General features: G+C 28.6%; 3 pseudogenes; 1 reads left to right on the forward strand and 2 right to left on the reverse strand.

Annotated features, from left to right (window-relative positions):
• The first annotated feature begins 5,831 nt into the window (after positions 1–5,831).
• LOC140666987 (NADH-ubiquinone oxidoreductase chain 5-like) lies at positions 5,832–7,148 on the forward strand (annotated as a pseudogene).
• A 1,310-nt stretch (positions 7,149–8,458) lies between these two features.
• On the reverse strand, positions 8,459–10,219 carry LOC140666856 (cytochrome c oxidase subunit 3-like; annotated as a pseudogene).
• Positions 10,220–11,766: 1,547 nt separating this feature from the next.
• On the reverse strand, positions 11,767–18,079 carry LOC140666857 (cytochrome c oxidase subunit 1-like; annotated as a pseudogene).
• Positions 18,080–18,544: the final 465 nt, after the last annotated feature.

Here is an 18,544-nt window from a genome sequence, read left to right on the forward strand (position 1 = left end):
TGCTCGACGAGGCTGGCAAAATCCTGGAGAAGATAGTCGCCAATCGCCTCGTCGAGCACCTGGAAAGCATCGGGCCGAACTTGGATGACCGGCAGTACGGCTTCCGCGGTGGAAGATCAACCGTGGACGCAGTACTGAGGGTGCGCGCCTTTGCGGAAGCCGCGGTGCGGGAGGGCAGGGTGGCGATCGGCGTGTCTCTTGACATCTCGAACGCCTTTAACACCCTGCCCTGGAGATGTATCCAAAGAGCCATGGCCCGCTTCGGCGTGCCGGGATACCTCCGCCGGATCATCCAATCGTACCTCAGCGACCGCTCCCTACATTACACCAACAGGGACGCGGTAGAGGTTACGAGACGAGTGGGATGTGGAGTCCCACAGGGGTCGGTCCTCGGGCCACTCCTGTGGAACCTGGCCTTCGACGGGGTGGTAAGGACGGCCATCCCCCCCGGCTGCACGGTCGTCTGCTACGCGGACGATACGATCGTGTTAGCCGAGGGGGAAAACAGAAGGGAGGCCTCGGCCCTGGCCACGGTAGCGACGGCGTGTATTACGCGGGCTATCAAGGAGTTGGGCCTGAGGGTGGCGCCCCAGAAGACGGAGGCAATCATTTTCCGGCCAGGTGCTAGAAGTGTGCCGCCGAGCCTTCGGGTTTTGGTGGAGGGGGTGGAGACGAAAGTGGGAAATACCCTTAAATATCTGGGGTTACTGCTGGACGGTGGGTGGCGCTTCGCCGCGCACTTTGCCCAGTTAGTTCCCCGCCTGGAGAAAGCAGCTGCCGCGCTGGGCCGTCTATTCCCGAACCTGGGAGGCCCTGACGGTCGAGTCAGGCGGCTGTATGGATGGACGGTTCACGCTATGATGCTGTACGGGACACCCGTATGGGCCGAGGATATCAGCGGCAACCGGAGGACCCTGGGCATTTTGCACGGGGAAAATGGCATTACAGGTGGTACGTGTTTACCGTACAGTGTCATTCGAAGCGGCGACTGCTTTGGCGGGGATTCCTCCCGTGGAGCTTCTCGCGAAGATGTACACCGATGTGTACCGACGCATGCGAGGGCTCCGGGAGGCGGGGCGGAACATCGTCCCCCGGGCGAAGATTGCGGAGAGACGGCAGCACCATAGAAAGATGCTGGAACGGTGGAAGCAGCAGTTGCTCTCTCCGTCTGGCAGAGCTGCGGGGCGTAGGGTGGCTGAGGCCATAGGGCCTCACTTAGAGGCCTGAGTGGAAAAAAGGAAGGGGGGAATGACCTTCCGTATGACTCAGGTGTTCACGGGGCACGGCTGCTTCGGCGAATATCTGGACCGTATTGGGTAGGAGACTACGGGCAAGTGCCACCACTGCACCGACCCCCTGGACTCAGCGCAGCACACCCTGGAGGTGTGTCCTGCGTGGGTGGAAAGCCGGGCGGAATTGTCCACGGCCGTGGGAGAGGATCTCTCCCTCGTAGCCATAGTGAAGGTTATGGTAGAAGGGGAGGATAAATGGAGGGCGGTGGCCTCTTTCTGTGGAGTAGTCTTCAGCACAAAGAAAGAGGCGGAGCGAGAAAGAGAGAGAGAAGGACGAGAGAGACGCCGGGGGAGGGAAGATAAGACCCCTCCTCCCTCTCCCGGGAATTCGGGCAAGAACCCCCAACAGCAGACCCCCACCCTTGGAAGCCGACCCCCACTAGTAAGTGGGCGGTCGGACCAGGGGGCCGGAGCAGGCAGTGGGGTGGACAAGGAAGTAGGACGAAAATGACGATAAAGGGGGGGGGGCACGATTATCCCCCCCCCATTACGTCTCTGGTGTGGGAGAGACGCAGAGCCGGAAGTGGGGTAGGAAACGGACATTCCACCTCCGTCTACTGCAATCTGGGAAGGAGAAGACCCCGGTTGGTATCCCGGGTAATAGGGAAGGGACGCTCCTGCGAGTGCTCGTTGGACCCAGGTCCAAGCGTGTGTGTGTACGAGACGGGCAGGAGGAGGGAAAGTGCCGATGGCGAGGCCCTCCTTTCTGCATAAACCGTTTGGGAAGGATACCCAGGGGGGGTTTTAGTGGGTATTCCGGTGCTTCCTCTATAGTGCCGGCGAGTCCCACATACCCCGGCCAACCAATACCAGGCCGGGGATGCGTAAAGGCATTTCCCCCTCGTAACAAAAAAAAAAAAAAAAAGGTTAGGTTAGGTTAGGTTAGGTTAGGTTAGGTTAGGTTACCTCCCTACTCCTTCCCGATGATGCGCCACCTTGACATGGTGGGGAGGCTCTGTCCTGAAGCCCGGGAAACCGGAGTGGAGAGATAGCTAAAAGCGCATCTTTAGCCGGATTTCCTCTTGGACCCGGGCTCGGGCAGGATGCATAGCACCGGCATGCATACCTGGGTGTCGGACGCGTACGAATCGGTTCCTGCTACAGACGCGACGGTCGCGGCGGAAATGATGGTGAACGCCACATAGTACGCCGGGGGCGAAAGCCCTTAAGCCGGAGCGTGGCTGGGCGGGGGTTGAGGAGTAACAAAGACACTACGCGAGGGCCTTAGCGTGCTCGCCTGAAGAGTGTCCTCCCTTCCGGAGGAGTCCTTTTCAGAAGAGCCGATCGGATGGAGAGGCAACCGATGCTGATCGGGCTCCCCGGGTGCCGATCCTGAAGTGAGGCTTACGCGTCGCAAATCCCAACAAGACGGGAAGCGAGCGGTCGGGGCGCGGCTTCTTGGAGGGAGGCGGATCTACGGGTGCCGACGAGCCTCCTGGGACGGTCGCGCTTCCGGGCCATCTCGGTGTCGGGGGATCCTCCGGCTCTTCGGGGACGGCGGGTTTGGCCGGCATCGCTTTGGTCGTTGTAGGGTAGTCGCCACCCTACGATGCAGGGTTCGGGTAGGACCTCGACCTGTTGGCTTGACAGCAGGGCGAGGTGTCAGGGGGTCGCTCATCTCTGATTCGGGTCTTGGTGGTGGGTGATGGAGGGATTTTCGGCTGGATCCGAGTCCCAAAGTCACCAAACACCGCAACAGGGGTCCTCTTTCCTCTGTATAGGAAACTCGAAAGACGGATCGGTTGACAGGACGCCCGATGTAGGTTGAAGGACCGCAGTCCCGATGCTATACACGGTACGCACAGGGGTCCGCCTTCCCCCTCATATAAAAACGCGGAGGCGGGGACACGGGTTAGGAAGCCCGATGTGGGTTGAAGGACATTACCGTCCCGATGCTACACACGGTTCAAACAGGGGTGCGCCTACCCCCTGTACAAAACACGGAGGCGACCGGGGCAGGGTGTTTATCAGTATGGATAACACCTTGCATATAGGATTAAGTTAGTACAACCCTACGATGAGGTTCCGGGTAGAACCTTGGCAGTTGTTTCTACGTGGAAACAATAGTACAAGGAACAGGGTTCGCTCTCCCCTGACGGTGACAGGACGCCCGATGTAGGTTGAAGGACCATGGTCCCGATGCTATACACGGTACGCACAGGGGTCCGCCTTCCCCCTCGTATAAAAACGCGGAGGCGGGGACACGGGTCAGGAAGCCCGATGTGGGTTGAAGGACACTACCGTCCCAATGCTACACACGGTTCGAGCTGGGGTGCGCTTACCCCCTGTACAAAACACGGAGACGTTCGGGGCAGGATGTTGATCGACAATGCGATAACATCCTGTGAAATGGCTGGTGCCTGACCGGGGGAAACCGGTTCGCGTTGATTGGGGCGTCGTTGCACCGAAGACCCCTCCGAGCCAAGTGCCGTTGGGGCTAGTACGTGTCTCGACTCCTTCCCTGGGAACTCGTCCAAGGGGAAGGGCTCTGCTGGATCGGGAACTGGAAGCGGGAACCTGTTAGTAGTGGAACCCAGGAGGGGTTCTGCGAAACCAGGGCCCTGCGGAAGCTTCTCGTCAAGGTGGGGACCCATGAAGCGCGGCCGGACCGCCAATACAGGAGTCCGCCTAGTGGTGACTTGTCTTGGCCACTATAATAACCGAAAGACGCACGCGAATGGCTACCCTTCGAGGGTGGACACCGGAGGCAAGAGTGTGAGCCAGGGGTGTCACCCGGGGGATGCCAAAGAGGTGTCTGGTCCGGGCGAGTTTAGGGCTAAAAGGGATGTCGCCCCTGTCTGGTCAAACGGCACGGCCCGCACGACCGTGTACGCGGCCGGACCACTATGGTATAATTAAATTATTCTATTATTTATTTTTTTTGAATTAATATGATAAAATTTTTATTTTTTTTTATATTTATAATTTTATTAATAAAAAATAAAAAAATTATATTTTTTTATAATTCATGTTTTATTTTTAGATTTTTATTTTTATTTAAATTTATATTTAAAGATGATATTTGAATTAGGGTGAGAATATTTATAGGGTTTGATTTTTATTCATTTTTTTTATTAGCTTTAAGATTTTGAATTTTAGCTTTAATAAAAATAGTTATTCAGTTGGAGGAGAGGAGTGGTAGGCTAATTAAAATAAATTATGAGAAAAAATTGTTAATATTTGAAATTATATTATTAATTTTAATTATTTATTTTTCTTCTATAAATTTAATATTATTTTATTTAATGTTTGTGAGTTAAGATTAATTCCTATGTTTATTGTCATTATTTATTGAGAGTTAAATTTTGAACGAACCTCTGCATCTTATTATTTATTAATATATACAATATTTATTTCTTTGCCTTTATTAATTTATTTATTTGAAATTTATAAGCATAATATAACATTTGATTTTAATTTATTGATAAAAAATATAATAATTAATATAGGATTTTGAGATTATTTAGTTTATTTTATAGCATTTTTTATTAAGCTACCAATTTTTATTTTTCATGTTTGGTTGCCTAAGGCCCATGTTGAAGCGCCTGTTTATGGGTCAATAATTTTAGCTGCTGTTTTATTGAAATTAGGGGGGTATGGTTTATTACGTTTTATTATAATATTTATTTTTCAAAGGAATAAGTATAGGTATGTAATTTTTAGAGTTGGGATTGTAGGAAGGTTGTTTATTGGTATTTTATGTTTAGTTGAAATTGATATAAAAAGTTTGGTGGCTTATTCTTCTGTTGTACATATAAATGTAATAATATGTTCAATATTAACAATAATAAAATTAGGATTTATTAGTGCTTATATTTTAATAATTTCTCATGGCCTATGTTCATCAGGTTTATTTTTTATAGTGAATTTATATTATGAGCGATCAGGGAGTCGGTTGATTTTTTTTAATAAAGGAATTTTAAATATTTTTCCGTCTTTAAGAATTTGATGATTTTTATTATGTGCTGCTAACTTTTCTTTTCCTTTTTCTTTAAATTTTTTTAGAGAGATTTTTATAATTAGAGTTTTAATTAGATGAGAGATATCTGTTATTATTTATATAATAATGATTTGTTTTTTTAGGAGTGCTTATTCATTATATTTATATTCATATATTCAGCATGGATTTAATTATTTTGAAGAAAAATTTTCAACAATTTATTTATATAAAAGATTATATGATTATTTTGATTCATTTAATTCCTTTAATTTTAATAATTTTAAATTTAAGTTTTTTACATTAATTTTTTTAAATAGAATTTAGTTTTGTTATATTAGTCAATATAGATAATATTAATTATTAATAAATAAGTAATGTTTATTATTTATTTATTTTATTATAATGTCATTATTTAAGTAGTTTAAAATAAAATATTAATTTGTGAAATTAGTGATATAAAAAAAATTTATCTTAGATTATTATAAATTTATTCATTTTTTATAATAATTATTTTTATGTTATTTTTTTTTATAAGATTATATTTAAATTTAATAAATTTAAGATATATAATGGAATGATTATTTTTTAATTTTAATTCAATTAATGTAGAATTTTATATTTTATTTGATTGAGTCTCATTGTTCATTGGGGTAGTTATATTAATTTCTTCAATAATTATATTACATAGAATAATTTATATAGGCGATGACATATTTATTGATCGGTTTATTAAGTTAGTAATTATATTTGTTTTATCAATAATTTTAATGATTATTAGCCCTAATTTAATTAGAATTTTATTTGGGTGAGATGGGTTAGAATTAACTTCTTATTGTTTAGTGATTTATTATCAGAATTATTTATCATATAATTCTGGGATAGTGACAGTCTTATGCAATCGAGTGGGAGATATTGGGTTATTAATAAGAATTGGATTAATATTTACATTTTGAAGTTGGAATTTAAGTTTTATGGAAAATTATAAGTTAATTTTAAGAATAATTGTTTTAGCAGCAGCTACAAAAAGTGCTCAGATTCCTTTTTCTGTTTCATTACCAATAGCTATGGCCGCCCCGACCCCAGTATCAGCCTTGGTTCATTCATCAACTTTGGTTACTGCAAGGGTTTATCTAATAATTCGTTTTAATAAATATTTAATGAATAGGGGCATTGAGAAAATTTTATTATATATTTCAATTTTTACTATATTTATAGCTGGGTTGATGGCAAATTTTGAAAATGATTTAAAAAAAATTATTGCTTTATCTACTTTAAGTCAATTAGGGTTAATGATAATAATTTTAAGTTTAAGATTTAATTTTTTAGCCTTTTTTCATCTATTGACTCATGCAATTTTTAAGTCATTATTATTTATGTGTGCAGGAGTTATAATTCATTTAATGAATAATAATCAGGATATTCGATTATGTGGTAATTTAAATGAGTTTACTCCATTTACTATAATAAGATTTTATATTTCTAGATTAGCATTAATAGGAATTCCTTTTTTAGCCGGATTTTATTCTAAAGATTTAATTATAGAAATTATCTATTTAAATAATATTAATATTTTTTTATTAATAATAATTACTTTATCAATTTCTCTTACTGTGTCATATTCTTTACGATTGATTTATTATATTTATTTTGGCTCATTTAAAAATTCAAGATTTTATTATTATAAAGAAGATAAATTAATGAATTTATCGATGTTTGTTTTATTAATCTTAAGGTTAATTAGAGGATCTATATTAATGTGAATATTTTTTTTTGATAATTACTTTTTATATATGAATGTAAATGTAAAAATAACTACAATGTTATTATTATTTGTGGGAGTATTATTAAGGTTGATTATGTCTATAAAAAATTTAATTAATATATTAATATTTAGTTATTTTTTTAGATCTATATGATTTATAAATTATATATATATATGAATTTATAGTCCTATTATAATTTGTAGATTAAACACCTATAGGATAGATAAGATATGGATTGAATTTATGGGAAAGAAAATTATTTATAGGATAATAAATAGATTAGTAATTAAGATAAAATTATTTAAAATTTATATATTTATTTTTATTTCAGTATTAATTTTATTAATTATTTTTTTTATTAGTTAATTAATTTTTAAAGTAATTTATATTTAAATAGCTTAAATTTCGTAAAGCATAATATTGAAGATATTAAGATAATAAGATTTTATTTTTAAATAATTTATTTATAAATAAAGAAAAATTTATTATTTTTATAATGAAAATATAAGGTTTTTATTAATTAAACTATATAAATGAATAAAAAAGAAAAATTAACTAGAATTTTTTTATAGATTCAATATAATTATTAACAATAATTTACCTCTTTTTTGGTTTTAGTTAATAATTTTTAATTAGATATTTATTAAATTTATGAAATAAAATGAAACCTTTCATTGAATGTTGAGTTAGAAGCTCAAAAATATTATTATTTCAAAAAATAAATTTTATTCGATGTGGTTCTTTTAGATTAATTGAAATTAATCAAATTTTTAGGTCGAAATTAAATGTAAATATTTACTTTAAAAGAAAATTAAGATTTAAATATTAAGATATTTAATTTTTAATTGCAATTTAAATGTTATTTATGTTTAACTAAAATCCTGAATAAAATTTATCAAGAATAAAAAATAAATTTATAAATGTAAAAAAATTATAAATTTTAATTAGTTTTTCAGTCAATTGATTTTTCTAAATATTCAATGATTAGGCCAGAAATTAGAATGAAAATGAACAATAATGAGGAAAAAATAATAATTTTATTTATAAAATATATGTAAATTAATGGGATTAAGAGAGTAATTTCAATGTCAAAAATTAAAAAGATTAAACTAATTTAAAAAAATTTAATTTTAAATGGGAGACGAGAATTAGATAGAGGATCAAATCCACATTCAAATGGTGAGATTTTTTCTCGATTTGCTAATGATTTAGATGAGATAAGTAAATTAATTAATAAAATTAGAGTTGATAGAATAATAAAAAATGTAATTATATAAATAAAAGTTAAAATTATTTATATTAAAATTTTATTAATTTTTTTAATTGGAAATTAAATGTAATATGAATATACTATATAAATTTATAAAATAATAAATTAATTTAAATTAAGTAATATTTTAGTATCTTCATCAATAAATAGAAATATATAAAAATAATCAAACAACATCTACAAAATGTCAGTATCAGGCTGCTGCCTCAAAACCAAAATGATGAGATTTTCTGAAATGAAGAAAATTTATGCGAAGCAAACAAATTGAAAGAAATAGCGTCCCAATAATTACATGAATTCCGTGAAAGCCTGTAGCTAGAAAAAAGGTTGACCCATAAATAGAGTCAGCAATTGAAAAAGGTGACTCGAAATATTCAATTATTTGAAGGGAGGTAAAATAAATCCCAAGTATAATTGTTAATAAGAGGCTTTGATATCTTTCATTAAAGTTTTTATTTAAGATAGAATGATGCGTTCAAGTTACTGTTATCCCAGAGGATAAAAGAATAATAGTATTTATTAGAGGGATATCAAATGGATTGAATGGTTTAATGCCTAAGGGGGGTCATAATTGACCAATTTCTATGGAAGGGGCTAAAGCAGAATGAAAATAAGCTCAGAAAAAGGAAATAAAAAAGAAAATTTCTGAAATAATAAATAAAATTATCCCTAAGCGAAGGCCAATATATACATTAATTGTATGAGATCCTTGAAATGTTGATTCTCGTGTTACATCTCGTCATCATTGATATATGCATAATAATGTGCAAGGAATAGAAATTGTAATTAGATAATTTAATTTATGAAATCATATAATTATTGAAATTAAGTTATTAAATAATCTGAAAGAAATAATAATAGGCCAAGGTCTAATTGATACTAAATGAAATGAATGATTTTGATGTAATTTTGTCATAATGATAATACTATAAAATTTGATTATAATTATTTATTATTTATTTATTTGAAATAGTAAAAATTAATTAAATTTCTCTTCTATATAATGTAGAAAGAATGGAAAACACATAGGCCTGAATAATTGATACAGATAATTCAAGAATAAATAATAAAAGTTGAGAGGAGATTATAATTAAAAAAATTAAGAAATTATTAATAATTTGCCCAGAAAGATCCTAATAATGATAAAAGTAAATGTCCCGCAATTATATTTGCTGTCAGACGAATTGCCAACGTGAGAGGCCGGATAATCAGACTGATTGATTCAATAATGACTATAAATGGTATTAGAATGAAGGGAGTTCCTTGAGGGGTAAGATGAGAAAAGAAATCATTAGTGTAATTTAAAATTCTAAATAACATTATAGAAATTCACAGGGATAAAGATAAAGAAAGACAAAAACTTAAGTGACTAGAAGATGTAAAGATATAGGGGAATAAGCCTATGAAATTATTTACAATAATAAATAAAAATAAACTAATAAAAATAATTAAATTAGAATAGGAATAATTAATTAAAATTTTAAATTCTTTTATTAGAAAATTTAATAAAAAATTAAAAAATATATGTAAACGAGAGGGGATAAGTCAATATTGATATGAAAAAATAAGAAAAATAATTAAAGTTCTTAATCAATTTAGAGAAAAATTAATTCTAGTTGAGGGGTCAAAAATAGAAAATAAATTTATTATCATTTTCAAATTCATTTTTTAGGATTTGTTAAAATTATATTATTATAATAATTAATTTTTAAGTTGATAGGATAAAAATAAATAATGCTTAAAATCATAAAAAGTGAAAATATAGATAAAATTAACATTATTGCTCATATTATCGGTATTATGTGTGGTATAAAAGAATATTTTTGTGGGGGTGAAAATATTTTTAAATTGACAATTTAATGTTTTTTAATATTAAACTAATTCTTTACATTAAAAATAGGGTGTTAGATCTATTATAATTTGACTTAAAAAGTCAAAACTTACTTTCAGTCATTTAATGAATGTAAAAATTATATTTTATATTTATTAATTATTCAATTAAAATAAAAAAAATTAGTTAAAAGGTAAGAAGTCAGTCTTTGAAGTTAGGAAAGTTTGTTGATTCAATAACAATGAGTATAAATCTATGATTTATACCACAAATTTCAGAACATTGGCCAAAAAAAAGACCTGGTCGGTTTATAATTAACATTGATTGATTTAGTCGTCCGGGTGTAGAATCTATTTTAATTCCTAAAGATGGGACTGTTCAAGCGTGAATTACATCTATAGATGTAGTTAAAACACGAATGGGATAATTATATGGAAGAATACAACGATTATTTACGTCTAATAGACGAAATTCATTGGGGTTTAATTCATTAGTAGGAATTATAAATGAATCAAATTCAATATTTAAAAAATCTGAAAGTTCATACCTTCAATATCATTGATGTCCCATAGATTTCAGGGTAATTTTATTATTAAATATCTCATCAGTTAAATATAAAATTTTAATTGATGGGATGGCAATAAAAATTAAAATAAATATTGGAAAAATAGTTCAAATTAATTCAATAGTGTGGCCTTGAAGTATAAATCGGTCAGTAAATTTATTATTAATTATTGAAATTATAATAAAAAGAATTAATAAAGTAATGAAAATTAAAATTATTATAGTAAAATCATGAAAAAAAATTATTATATCATATGTAGGTGAATTAGAATTTTGAAGGGAAATTATTCAAGTATTTATTTTTAATAAAAGAATTTATCTTTATATATAGAGTTTAAATCTATTGCACTAATCTGCCATATTAAAATTTTTTAAAGTTGATAATTTTTAATTAAATTGAAGGAATTTCATTATATCTGTGATTAACAGGTGGTAATTTTCTTAGTCATTCTAATGAAGGATTAAGATAGAATATATTTAAGACAAGACGTTTAGATGATAGGGATTCTCAAATTAAATATATTAAAAAAATTAATCTGATGATAGAAATTAATGAACCAATTGAAGAAATAATATTTCATGAGAGGTAGGTGTCTGGATAATCTGAGTATCGTCGAGGTATGCCTCTCAGCCCTAAAAAATGTTGTGGGAAGAATGGTAAATTTACACCAACAAATATTGAGATAAATTGAATATTTAAAAAGTAATTATTTAAAGAATATCCTGTAATAAGAGGGAATCAATGAATAAATCTTGCAATAATGGCAAATACAGCTCCTATAGAAAGAATATAATGAAAGTAGGCAATAACATAATATGTATCATGAAGAATAATATCAATTGAGGAATTGGATAGTATAATTCCAGTTAATCCCCCCATTGTGAATAAAAAAATAAATCCTATAGCCCATCAAAGAGAGGAATTATAATTAATTTTTGTACCATGAAGTGTTGTAATTCAACTGAAGATTTTAATTCCTGTTGGAATTGCAATAATTATTGTTGCTGAAGTGAAATAGGCTCGGGTATCAACATCTAGCCCAATAGTAAATATATGATGAGCCCAAACAATAAAGCCTAAAAATCCAATTGCTATAAGAGCATAGATTATTCCTAAGGCACCAAAGGTTTCTTTTTTTCCTCTCTCATTTATGATAATATGGGAAATTAGCCCAAATCCTGGGAGAATAAGAATATAAACTTCGGGGTGACCAAAGAATCAAAATAAATGTTGATAAAGAATAGGATCACCCCCTCCTGACGGATCAAAAAATGAAGTATTTAAATTTCGGTCTGTTAAAAGTATTGTGATTGCTCCAGCTAAAATTGGGAGGGATAAAAGTAAGAGAATTGCTGTAATGAGAATTGATCAAACTAGAAGGGTATTTTATCAATTGCGAGATTTTTATGATGTATATTTAAGATTGTAGAAATAAAATTAATAGCCCCTAAAATAGAAGATATTCCGGCAATATGAAGAGAAATAATTGTTAAATCTACTGAAGGACCATTGTGAAATGTATTAGAGGCTAAAGGGGGATAAATTGTTCATCCAGTCCCAGTTCCATCATTAATAAAATTACTTAATAAAAGTAGAGAGAGTGAGGGGGGTAGAAGTCAAAAACTTATATTATTTATTCGAGGGTAGGCTATATCAGGTGAACCAAGTATTAGAGGGACAAGAAAATTTCCAAATCCCCCAATTATAAATGGCATAACTATAAAGAAAATTATAATAAATGCGTGTCTAGTAACTATTGAATTATAAATTTGATCATTATTAATTAGTGCATTAGATGATCCTAATTTTAAACGAATAATTATTCTTATAGAAGATCCGATTATCCCAGCCCAAATTGCAAATAAAAAATATAGAATGCCAATATCTTTGTGATTAGTTGAATAAAGTCACTTATTCATAGTATATTTTTATTGATAATAAAATTATTTACTAAGTTTAAGTGAGATAATAATAGATATCATGTCTGATTTAAGTAATAAATTGTAAATTTATTTAAGAAAATTTTAATTTTCTGATATTACATTAAATGTGTTATAAAAATAAAAATTTTTTATATATTTTATAGTTTAACTAATAAGAATATTAAATTGCAAATTTAAAGAAATTTTTAATAAAAAATTAAAATATTAGAATTTTTAAAATTTAAAAATTTTTAAAAATTTTATTGTGTAAACTTTGAAGGTTTAAAGTTTATAAATTTAACTTAAAATCTTAATATTTAAAATTTATTGATTAAGTGGGGTGAAAATTATATATATATCTAATTTTAAAAAATTGTATACAAACTAAATTGAAATTATAATTAATGAAAAGATTAAGCTTAAAATCATGAAAAAAATAAATAATCTATATGAGTAAGAAAATTTATATATGTATATTGGTTTATTAAAAAGCTTAATTTTAATTGAATAAAAATATATTATTAGATTTATTAAATTAATATAAACATAAATTAAAATGAAAGAATTTAAAATCATTAAAATAAAAATAAAGTAAAAATTTGAATTTAATAAAAAAATATAGACTATAGTTCATTTAAAAATAAAAAACGTTAGTGGGGGAATTCTGGCTAAATTAAAAATTAATAACAAACAAATTAAATTAAAATTAATTGAAGGAAAGTTATTACTTAAAGAAAATCTAAATGAAATTTTAAAATATATAAAAATTATAATAATAATTAATGGGATAAGTGTATAGAATATTAAATATGAAAATCAGATTAGGGTTTTAAAATAAATTAAAATTAATATTCATCCGGTTAATTGAAAAAAACATTTGGTTAATTGAAGAAAATCTTAATAAAATTTTAAAATTTATTGAATTAATTATTTTAAAGGCGGAGATAAATGCAGATGTTAAAATTATAAAATATAGTAAAAAAATTGGAGGGTTAATAAGTGAAATTATGTATAAAGGAATAATTTTTTGAATTGTTAAAAAAATAAATAATGAATATCAATCTAAAAAAATAGCAACAGAAGGGATTCATGAATGAAATGGGGGGATCCCTAATTTAATTATAATAGAGATAAAAAAATTGATTATAATAAAATTTATTTGTATATATATAAAATTATTAATAATTAAAGTTAACATTATTATTAAGGAAGCTAAAGCTTGAATGAGATAATATAAAAAAATAATTTTTTTATTTTTTAATTTAATTGATAAAAAACAAATGAATAAAAAATTATTAATTTCCATAATAAATCAAATTATTAATAAATCGTATAAAAATAAAGAAATAAAAGAAAAATAAATTAAATAAGACAATAAAAAAAATTTTATGAATAAATTATGATGCATATAAATAAAATTAATTTTTTAGTTGTATTAAACTTTGAATAAATATTGAATATTAATATTATATTTTAATGTATTATGAAGCATAAAAATTTTTGAAATTTTTTGAGATAGTTTAAATCTATTAAATATAAAAAAATTAATTTAAATGAAAACATATATAAATTATGTATGATTTATTCTATCAAAATAATCCTTTTATCAGGCATATCATTAAATAAATTTTTAGTTATTAATAAAATTTAAATAGCAAAAATAATTAATTAAATAAGAGAAAGATAAAATTTCTATATTTAGGGTATGAACCTAAAAGCTTAGAGAATTAGCTTTCTTACTTTAATTAAATAAATATAAATTAGTATAATATTTTTGAAAATTGACTATTAATCATTAGTTAAAATTAAATATGATAAGTAAATTTAATTTAAAAAAAGGTTATAAGTAAATTTAAATAAATAATTTAAATTAAATTTGTATTAGTAAAAATAATAAAAGAATTTATTAAAATTAAAGTAGTTATAAAGATTAATTAATAAATTAAATAATAAAATATTATAAATAAAATTATTATAAAAATTGATTTTTTTAAAATAATTAGGTATTATAGAATTAAAAAAGAATAATTAGTTAAAATAAAATTCAAAGGGAGAGAGTAATTTTATTTAAATTTAATAATTGACTATTTTAATTATATGTATTTATAAAAAAAAATATATTATTAAAATTAAAATTAAAAAACTTATCTATAAATAAAATAATTAATAATAATTAAAAATCTTATTTATATAAATTTAAGGAGAGTATTTTATAGAAAGTAAAAAAAATTAAAAATTTAAGTTTTTATTTATATATACATTAATATTATTTAATAATTATTATTTAATGTTAATAAAATATTTTAATTATTTTTATAAATATATAATTAATTATATATATTTAAAATATTTAATTAACATTAATTATTTAATATTAATTAATTAAAACTTATTAATCATTATTTTAATTTAAAATATTAAAAACCTAAAATATAGAAAAAAAAAATTATTTATTAATAAAATATTTTAATATATTTAAATAATTATTAATAATTAATAATAATGATAATAATATAAAAAAGGGGGGGGAATATTATTTAATTTTTTTTTTTATGTATATTATAAATTAAATTTTATATTCATATTAAATTTAAATTTAAATTAATTTTATAATTTGTTTTTAATAATTAATAAATATAATTAAAAATTAATTTTTTTTTAAAATTTATTTTATAATTTAAAGTATAAATAAAATTTTAAAAAATTATATAAAATTTAAATAATTTAATAATATATAAATTAGTATTTATAATAATTAATTAAATAAAAATTTATAATAGAAAATTATAATTTATTATTAATAAATAAAGTGCCAGCAATTGCGGTTTATACTTTAAATAAAAATAAATTTAAATAATTATATATAAATATAAAATATATAAATAAATAAATATATTTAACTAATTTATTTTTTTATGGTGAAATATGAATAGATATTAAAAGTTAAATAATTTTATTTAAATTAATAATAAAATTAAAAAAATTTATATAATAAATTAGGATTAGATACCCTATTATTTAAATGAAAATAAAATATAATTAAATATTAAATGTTAATCATTAAAAATAAAAAATTTGGCGGTATTTTATGATTTAGAGAAACTTGTTGTTAATTTGATAATCCACGAATAGAATTACTTAATTTAATTTTTATATATTGTTGTTGAAAAATTATATTAAAAGATTAATAATTTAAAAATTAATTATAATTATAATTCAAATCAAAATGTAGAATAGTTAAGATTTAAATAAGTTACATTTAATTTAATTAATTGAAATAAATTTTTAAAGTTTTATAAATATTGAATTTAATTGTAAAGTTAAAAAAATATTTAAATTGAATTTTAATTAAAATATGTACAAATTGCCCGTCATTTTCATTAATAAAAATTTATGGAAAAAGTCGTAACAAAGTAAATATATTGGAAAATGTATTTAGAATAAAAAAAAATTTTAGTTTAAATAAAAATTTTTCATTTACATTGAAAAGATTAATTAAAAATTATTAAAATTTTATTATAATTAATAAATAAATTATTAATAATAAATAAATATAAGAAAAAATATTATAAATTATTAAATAAAATTATATTAAAAAAAAAAAAAGTTTTAGTAAAAAATTTTAAAATAATTATTTTAATTTTAATGATAATGTAATGTAAATGAAAATAAAAAAATTTTTTAAAGTAATTTTAGTTGAATGTACCTTTTGTATCAGGGTTTATTAAAAAAAATTATTGATAAATAAATTTCTCGAAAGAAAAAGAGTTAAATAAATAAATAAAATTTAATATGAAAAAATTATTTTTAATATTTATTTAGAGAAGATATTTTAATCAATTTTTTTGATATTTAATTTTTTTTTATATAAATTTAATTTAGATATAAATTTAAATATGTAAATTTTTATTAAAGTTTAAAATAATTTTTATTTACAATAAATATATTGATTTATATTAAAAATTTATGGGATAATCTATAAATTAATTTTAAAATTTTAAAAATTTATTAATATTATTTATAAAAATTTTATAAAAATGGTTTTAAAATTTAAAATTTTTTGAAAAAATTTAATAATTTATTTATTTTAGCATAGTTTAATTATAATTTTAAAATTAAAATAAATTTAATAAATTAAAAAAATATTTTTATTAATTTAAATTAAAAATTAATAATGATAAAATTAGTATTATTTATAAAATTTATTTTTAAAAATTTGATAATAATTAATAATTTATATTTAATTAAAGAATTAGGCAAAATAAATTTATTTAATATATTTAAATAAAATTAAGTCCACCTGTTTAATAAAAACATGGTTTTTAGAAAATAATTAAAGATTTGTTCTGCTCAATGATGTGTATTAAATAGCCGCAGTAATTTGACTGTGCTAACGTAGCATAATCATTTGTCTTTTAATTGGAGGCTGGAATGAAGGAATGAATGAGATTTAAGCTTTTTAAATTAAATAATAAAAATTTAAATTTTGAATAAAAATGTTCAAATAATATTATGGGACGATAAGACCCTATAGAATTTAATATAATTTTTATTAAAATACATTAGTTTTTAAATTTAGTATAAAATTATATTTAGTTGGGAGGATTAAAAAATTTTATAAACTTTTTTAATTTTATTTAATAGATAATCATATATTTATGAAAATATGAATAAGTTTTAAAAAAAATTATTGAAAAATTAATTACCTTAGGGATAACAGCGTAATATTTTTTTTAAGATCATATTATAAAAAATGATTGCGACCTCGATGTTGAATTAAAATAAAAATTAGATGGAAAAATTTAATTATTTAGTCTGTTCGACTATTAAAATTTTACATGATTTGAGTTTAGATCGGCGTAAGCCAGATCGGATTTTATCTATAATTAAAGTGTAAATAAATTTGTACGAAAGGACTTTTTATTTAAAATTTTTTTTAAATTAAAGAATAATATTAATTTTATAAAAATTGTAGATTACTTTGGCAGAATAGTGTAATAAATTTAGAATTTATAAATATATAAAAATAATTTATATAAGTAATAATTAAAAATATTTATTATTATTTAGTTTTAAATTTATTAAATTTATTAATTTTATTATTAATTTTATTGTTAGGGATTGCTTTTTTAACTTTATTAGAGCGGAAATTTTTAGGATATGTACAAATACGTAAAGGTCCTAATAAGGTCGGGTTAGTTGGTATTTTGCAACCTTTCAGCGATGCTATTAAATTATTAAATAAAGAATTATTTTATGTTTATAAATCTTATTATCGATTATTTTATTTGACTCCTTTAATGAGATTTGTAACTATATTATCTATATGATTATTATATCCGTTTGCTACTAATTTTTATTATTTAAATTATTCTATATTATTAATAATTATTTTTTTATCTATTGGCGGGTATTCCCCGAAATACCCGTGGGCTCAGAGAGGAAGGTTATGCCTTCGTACCCAGGGCCATCGACATCCGGTGGCAAACCTACCATCACGGCCATTCAGGATGGTACGGCAGCGAGGGAGGCGTTGGAAAGGAAATACCTCCAATTTCCAATGGCCAAAAAAACGAGCAAATGCCTTCACAACGCGAGGCATATATGCCACAGCTGCCGAGCGAGCGGGAAAAGGAGGAAACATACCGATACAGGTATAACTCCTGCTCCTAGTGACGAGGACTTGGCGTTCCCAGCGGGATCACGCGCCAGTAGCGTGGCGGGTGATCCTGACGAGTACGAAGCAGCATCGCACGCTGGGTCGTACTATGCTGGCTCGGAGGACGAGCAGTCGGACGTCAGCTCCGTCAAGAGAGGCAGAGAAAGGCTCATCATCACGGGTGAAGGGACAAGGGAGAAAAGGGAGGCAAGGGCCAGAGCGAGGAAAGAGGCCAGAGAGAGAGTGGATACGGATTGGGCCCTGGGTGCCTCAATGCCCGATGGACAGGCCTGGGAGAGATG

This window comes from Anoplolepis gracilipes, chromosome 6, assembly GCF_047496725.1.
Source record: "Anoplolepis gracilipes chromosome 6, ASM4749672v1, whole genome shotgun sequence".
NCBI lineage: Eukaryota > Metazoa > Arthropoda > Insecta > Hymenoptera > Formicidae > Anoplolepis > Anoplolepis gracilipes.